At 31.3% G+C, this 7,673-nt stretch overlaps 1 long non-coding RNA gene across 3 annotated transcripts; it reads left to right on the top strand.

Moving 5' to 3' along the window:
* The first annotated feature begins 405 nt into the window (after positions 1–405).
* LOC104232912 (uncharacterized) lies at positions 406–4,841 on the top strand. 3 transcript variants are annotated; one of them, XR_011402293.1, is made up of 4 exons: positions 602–688; positions 1,114–1,229; positions 2,735–2,842; positions 4,469–4,841. It is a non-coding gene; the product is annotated as an uncharacterized lncRNA (long non-coding RNA). The 3 variants fall into 3 exon arrangements; XR_712484.2 differs by lacking the exon at positions 1,114–1,229 and having other exon boundaries at positions 406–688; XR_712485.2 differs by lacking the exon at positions 602–688 and having other exon boundaries at positions 716–1,229.
* Positions 4,842–7,673: the final 2,832 nt, after the last annotated feature.

Below are 7,673 nucleotides of genomic sequence, written 5' to 3'. Positions count from 1 at the left end.
TAAGTTGCTTCAACATTTCTAATACATGTTCTTCACCTTATATTATTTAAGCTATAATAACAATAATAATATATCCAGTGCAATCTTATAAATGGATCTGGGGAAGATGAGATCTACGCACACTTTACTTGTAACTTGTTTGAGATAAAGAGGTTATTTTTGATAGACCATCGAACTTATTATTTGAGCTATCGCTTAAGAAATTTATTTATGTGAGAATCACATTCTTATCCTATCTATTAGATACTAATTCCACACGTTCCCACAAATATAACTAGCCCATGAATTGTTATTTCTTCTCCAATTATGTTAGATGCTGATAGCTGTCTATCTTTTAGTCACCATCTAATGGTGGTTAAAAAGGGAGCTATGTATATATAAGAATGAAATTGCTTCACGAATTCCAAAACACTTTCCTTTATTTTTCTCTTCTTTAGAATAGAAGGAGTTTCGACATGTGTGTTTCATGTCATTTTTAAAAAGCTCGAGGGTATATTAGTAATTTCGCCTCAATTCTTACAATATGCATATAGTACGTGTCTAGGTTTGTCTATACAAACTCTACGCGTAAGTTATAGATGGCTCCACGTGTATTTTTAGCAGACAACATAATTAAGTTATCCTTTAATTTTGAGAGTGATTCTCACATCTTCTTCCTGGTTCTCTTCGCTCACAAATCTAGCTGCAGGTATGCTTTCAATCAATTTTGCATTTCCTTCGTTCTTTTTCCATTTTGGGTTTCTTCTAGGTTTTCTTCATCATTGTTAGTTTTGATTCTGAAGTTCAGTGATTGTTGTGGGTTCTTTTCTGATTTTCCTCAAATCCTTTTTTTATTCTTTTAATTTCTGCCCTATTTTCTTTTGGGTTCTCTACATGATTTTTAACTTTTCAATCTTATGGCAAGTATGTGTTAAATTCAGTGGTATAACTGTGTTTCTAAACTCTAAGCATGCTTAGTATTGAACTTCGGTGGTTTTCTATGTTCTATCAGTACTTTTTTTATTTTGCAATTTAATGGCTGATGTATGCTAAATCGAAGGTTGCCATATTGTAACACCGAGCATATTAAAACTTTTGGAATTTTAACCTAATTTTTGAAATTGGAATTTTAAGAACTTTGATCTCATAGATGTACCAAACAATTGAGAGTGTTGAAGTTCACACATGAATATGGACGATTGAGTCCGAAACCTCTTCTCTGGCGAGATCAGATTCCAACATAATCGTCGGTATAATATCTTTCGATTTTCTTTCTTTTTCATATATATATGGATTCTTCAGTTCTCTATTAGCAAATCCTAATTACTTCCAATTTTGAGTTTTTTTCCCCTTCTTTGGTAGTTTACGAACTTTGATATTTGTTTGAGAAAAAATGGGACTTGGAGAAAGACGAGTATGGTAATTTAGGGATTTCAATATTTGTTTGGTATAGTTTTAGGTGTAATTTCAAATTTCTCCTCTTTAGTGCAGTTTGTCTGTAACCCTCAATTGTAGTATTCACTTCAGGTGAGTTTTGTTTCTTCTTTCTTATTTTTTGCACTCATTTTTTGGTGATGAAAATATAATGGGTATATATTAGTTATCCTATTATTAAGAGGATCGCATAAGAGAAAAATAATAGAAATTTATTTACTGAAGCAGAGAAGATAACCTTTAAATTGCTCCTTCGCCGGGGTGGCAACAACTCCGTTGAGTTTGGTTATTTGTATTTCTATTTTCTTTGTATGCCTTTATGAAATTCGAACATGGTCCATGCTTATTATTCAAAATATTGTTATAGCTTTGCATTTGCAAACAATAATTTCCTCAATTATACCCTCGATTTAAAAAAAAATCATCAATTATGGCGAACCTCCTGGTCACAGGGATCATTACCCATATCCTGGCCATTAGAATGTACCATAAAAGACACTTTTTTGTATCATTTACTGCGGACTATCTACTTTCTTTAGGTTTAACTAAATCTTGGAAGGAAAACATTAAAAAAATTAACCAGTTATTGGGGACAAGCTTTTATCTAAATTGGGAGTAAGAACTAGAGAATATAATCATTCCCTGAGATATTTAAGAATTCTAATCTTTAAGTGACACAAGTAGTGAAATCTTGAGAAGTCGATATGAAAGAGTAAAAGACCTGGAAAGCCTCCTCTTTTATATGGATAAGTTGGTATGCCCGAAGGTTTTTGTCCTGCAACATTGTATCAAATGTTAACTTCTAAAGCTCGAAGGTCAATCATTCTCATTAGACCAATAGGAGGAATATTGTGATATTTAATCTGTACTTGCATTACTCGACAAGAGCATTGCTTCTGCTAAATTATGGAACAACTATGAGGTCCTTGGTCTTTCCTGGCGTCTAGAACGAAGGTCCTTTGATTTACTCTTGAGATCACAATGTTGTATGTTATTTACCATGCGTCAAAATAGGCACATCTTTACAAAAAACTGAATTTGGCTTAGTGCTTATATATTAAAAGAATTAAACTGTTAGATTTTTTAAATAGAAAATTTGTACAAGCAACTCTTATAATTATTTGCAAAACTAAAAGATTTCAGCTAATATGAGCTTTTAAGCTACATAAACCTGCTTTCAAGCTACCATTTCGCTATTTGGCATATATTCTTGATTTTGTTTTTCTTCACACTGCATTACAATTGAGAGTAATAGTTCTCATTGCTTTTCTTCACTATTTTTCTGTGAGTAAGAGTTCTACTAATAATAAAGTTGGTGCAGTTGACATTTACATGCAAGATGTTTGGTCATGATGGATCACTCAATTTACCTTTTTCAGTCTCCTATTGGGTATTTATCGAAGATCATATCGGATTTTCATTCCTATGAGTAAGTTTTCAAATTTTGTATGAATTTTCGTGGCATTGAACTTAGAAATCATACAATAACCTATATTCGTTACTACTTTGTTCATCATACCTGTGTTATTGAAGTTCTATTCTTTTGGTTTCTATTATATCGATGTTTACTAAAAAATATTGGTTAGATGTTAGAAATCAATTGGTTTGGAAGTAAATTTATCTGGTAGAGTTGCTTTTGACTTTCTGCTTTTAACTAAATTTTTATGTTTTTGTTTGTTTCTACAGCTTTATGCCTCTTTATACATGCATAACTCATGTCAACTATAAAGTAATGGTGGTTAAAATTTCATTTAGAAAAAGTGAAAAGTTTACAATGGAATGGCCTCTTATTCCCTGCTGTTTTATGGGAAAATTGGAAGAGTAAAAGAATCAATTATTTGGAGGAGAAAAAAAACGCTGAAAGCATCCTGTTTGAATTTTTTTTAAAGTTTATCAAAATTTGCTAGATTTGTCAGTCACAAAGTGGCCACGCTTCCTATAAGCTTTTCTTTTTACCTTTTTGGTTAACTTTTCATGTAGAAGAAATAAAGCATTATGCTAATCGTTTGAGAATCTTCTTATGAATGATAGTACTAAAAAAATAAAGAGACATCTGGTTCGTTTTGGGATAATTGTGAAAGAAATCTTGCTTATTCCACTAGGATTTTGGATTGAGGAATGAATTTGCTGTTTATTTGCTATGCAATAATCAATGAGCAGCTGGAAGAGTTTCAAATTGATCTTTTGGCCAGTGATATTATTGTACAATAACTTCATTAAACCTTGAGTTTAAGGAATGACTATACTTTCTACATGAAAGAGGCATGCCAATGCATTTTTACTTATTAAACATAAAAGAAGCATGATCAAGTATCTTTAAAGCTAAAACAATAACTATAATTCCTATTAGCTTCTTAAAAGCAAAAAATAAAAGAAACATAATTCCAATTAACCTATTACGATGCCGAGTATTTTTCTGCTGCAATAAGCTTACCATGAGCCTTATCCAGGAATAACTGACATGATTATTATAATCTCTTTGGCACACCTTATTCAGTGATTTCTAGCTAAATCCCTTTTGATTCTTGTACTTATGCTCTTCTTTCTTGGTTTCCTATCATTTTAGCTTTTGAGGTTTTTGGTTTGGTTTTCTGCTTAAATTGATGTTTTCTTTTTAGATTGTTTTAAGCTATGAGTGAAGAAATTGAGTAGTACTATCATTTTAATGTTACATTGCTGGAGAAATGGTGATGTGAAAATCATTTTGCGGGGTTTTCAGTTCAACCTTCCTTTTGGTTTAACTTGAAGTCACCCGCATAAAACACTGAGACTGCAAACCATCATGAACTAGCTTGCACCGTGGACATGGAAAATGCAATTTACTGGCTTAGGCTTGAACATGCATTTTCCTGGCATGTTCTGCTGAATTGAAGATAAATTTACCTGTTTATTTTGTATAGAAAATCAGAGTTGTATAATATTAACAGATTTGAATTTTTTGTATTTACATATGATGTTTGAGATAGCAAAATAGTTACTTTATTGCATTTGCATAGTTACTTTATATTTACATATGATCTTTATTGTTTCTTAGTACTTCTCTTTTCTTTGACAGGCCAAAAGGAATTCACTTAGGTTTGTCCTCTGTGCAGCTTTTATCGTGTTCGAGTTGACGCTGCATTTCCAATTAACATTAGTAGATAGAGTGATGTGTGAGTCTTCTACAATACATGTTTCTTCCATGGGAAAATAATAATGTCCCATCTTTTTAAACAATTCATAATGTAGATATCTCATAATAACTTTTTCGATATGTTGTAAAGGTTTTGTTCCTCAATGATTGTACATAGTATGAAACAATTGATGTGTTGTGGCTATTTATTCAACTTGAATATGTCAGTCACCTTTTTCGTCAATGTTGCTAAACGCTTGAAACCTTTAAGGTTGGAGGAGCGAGAAATCTATTTGATCTTGAAATTTTATGAGTAGTTTCATAGTTGTATTTATGAAATTTGCAGCCAAACAAAAAACAAATAAAAGGGAAAGAAATATGTTAGTTTGGCTGATGAATGTCTTAATGCCTTGAAATTTTCGGATTTGAACATTTGACTTTGTCCTACATGCTGAGAAGTTACACATAGAAGTAGTATATCCAGTAGTTTGCCCTCTCCAAAATGCAAGAAGTTTTACTTCAAATACAAACAGTATCTGCTTAATTGAAATATTACAATACAGCAAAGCTGAGCAAAGTTACCTTTAAGTGTAAGATAGTCTATTCTACTTACCTTTTAAATAAAGTGTAAAATAGTTCATTATAACATGGTTTCTAGCGAGCATCATTTACTCAATCACATTTTTACAAAATTCATTAATATTTTTGAGTTCCAAAACTACATCCACGTACATGTTACTGGAATATTTTTCAAATCAAAAGCTATTGTTTTCTCTTTCTTTTTGACTATTTCTTTTAAAATTTAAAGGCCACGAAAATCTTCAGTTGTCGTCTTAGAAGCCCTAATAAGCACTTCGAATGATTTAGTTTTTGAGAAATATCAAAATACTATATGATCATTGTGCTTGTTATTTGTTTATACTCATTTGTTATTCTGGTTATTTGATCTTTCCTATGCACAAAATACCTTTAGTTTTTGAAACGTTAAGCTTTTGTGGTTTCTAATAGACTTTGTCATTATTTGGGTTCATTGCAAACAATTTCTGAGGGCCATCGGACTGGGTAAAACCTGAATTAACCGCGGTGCACTTGCGGGAAACTCCTTGCCGAGGGCCTGTGCACCCCCGGGAATAGTCGGGGCTCGAAGAGACTCGGACACCCGGTGCAAATCAAAAAAAAAAATTATGAAACAATATTTATGAGCATTCATAGATGAAAATTGATCATTCAACATGTGTATCTTTCCAGTTAGCGAGATTAGCATTCTACCTACATGCAGATAATTAGAGGTTCCTAGAAAGGAAAGATATATGTTGTGGATGAATATACATCCAAGTATGCATAACAAATATAACAGGTTGCATATTTGATTTTTTATAAAGTTATAGTGCTCTTCAGAGAATAATTCTGCTTTATGAGTATGTTTCAAATGTTTTCTTCTTCAATATATATTCGATAGGTACCAAGCCACAGTCTTACGATTTAGTACGTACTACTAAAATTTGACATTCTTAGGAATACATCTTCTTAGGAGAAAGAAGAGCTTGGAGGAAGAACATGATGATAGATGAAATTCAGTGGCCCTGCTAAAAGATAATTTTTTAATGGTTTTTTAGATGATAGATTAAATTCGTGGCCCTGCTAAAAGATAAGTTTTTAATGCTTTTTTGGATGATAGATAAAAGATGACATGATAATTTCAACTGATGTCTAATTTTCAGGGAAATATTCCGCATGAAAAAATTAGACTAAGTGAGATGCGTCGTAACATAAAAGGAAGCAACATATTGGTGGAAGTGCTTGATGCCAAGGTCTCAGGATTCAGGCTTATAAAGGCCTCTTGAGAACAATATCCATTCAAAGTTAGATGAAAGGCAATTTGAATGTTTTTATGCCTTGATGTTACATGTGTTATCCAACAGTTGGCATATGGTATTGTCTATATTTGATTTGATAATAATTTACATGTACTAACTTTTAGTATTTGCAATTTCATATTAAAATAAGGTTGATAAAAAATTATTGTTTCAACTTTTACAATATCACAGTCTAGTAGCTTTTAGAAATTGGATCGTCTTTTACTCTTCTTTCACATTTGCCGCAATTTTCGCAAAGAAAGCATCTAGAAAAATGACATTTATAAAATCCTACTAGTAGGGTCTGAGTAAATTAGAGTGTACGCAGACCTTACCTTTACCCCGAAGAAGAAAGTGTCCTACGAGCTCAAGATAAAAAAGGTATAAGGTTAAAATGGTCCAAAGATACTATTAATCAGGTATGATATTATTCACTTTAAGTTAAGCCCACATAGTTTTTCCTTATTTTATTATCTATTAAACTATGTCATTAACAGCTTGTTTGGATAATTATCACCTATTATATTGTATCGTATTTGTATTGTTACTTTAATTTGTTTTGATTGTTACTTATTTTATTGTATCGTATCGTTAAATCTGTCATTATTTAAAGACGAAAAGTGCCACTTTATATAACGACCGATTTGTGTGGTCGCATAGCTACCTTATTTTTTTCCTCATCTTGTCCTTCCTTATTACAAAATAATCCTATTTTATTCTTTATCCTATATTCTTATATAATAATTCTACCTTGTACCTTATTTTTTTTTGTACTATTGCAAGTTTATTCTTCATATTATTGATGCATGACATCATGAAATGACGACAAACAATACAATCTATCCAAATATTTTATAAATTAAATAATTTAATACAATACAATACAATACAATACAATATATTATGAAACATTCAAACAATTTGTAAGAGTGAAATGCAAAGTTTAAACTAAATTATTTTTAAATATAAAAATATGTCATTTTTTTTAAAATACCAAAAATAAGCATGCCACATAAAATGAGATAAAACGGGTAATGCACAACAGACTCAAATGTTCAAAGAGGGCTACTGCAACATTAACAACCGAATTTGGAAAAACAAAATCGCACATTGAGAGACTAAAAACTTGACTAAACAATGAGAAAGGAGGACAATAAACATATTACGTACGATCAATATAAACTCGATAGTTATAGCTAGTGTACATAGCTTTAGCACATGTAGCTCATTGCTTACCGATACACCGAATGCTCAAAGAAAAGTAATTTTTCCTTTTTCTTTAAAACAACAAT

Source organism: Nicotiana sylvestris, chromosome 9 (genome assembly GCF_000393655.2).
Source record: "Nicotiana sylvestris chromosome 9, ASM39365v2, whole genome shotgun sequence".
Classification (NCBI taxonomy): Eukaryota; Viridiplantae; Streptophyta; class Magnoliopsida; order Solanales; family Solanaceae; genus Nicotiana; species Nicotiana sylvestris.
Note: the sequence above shows the minus strand (reverse complement) of the source record. Positions and strands in the feature narration are given on the sequence as shown.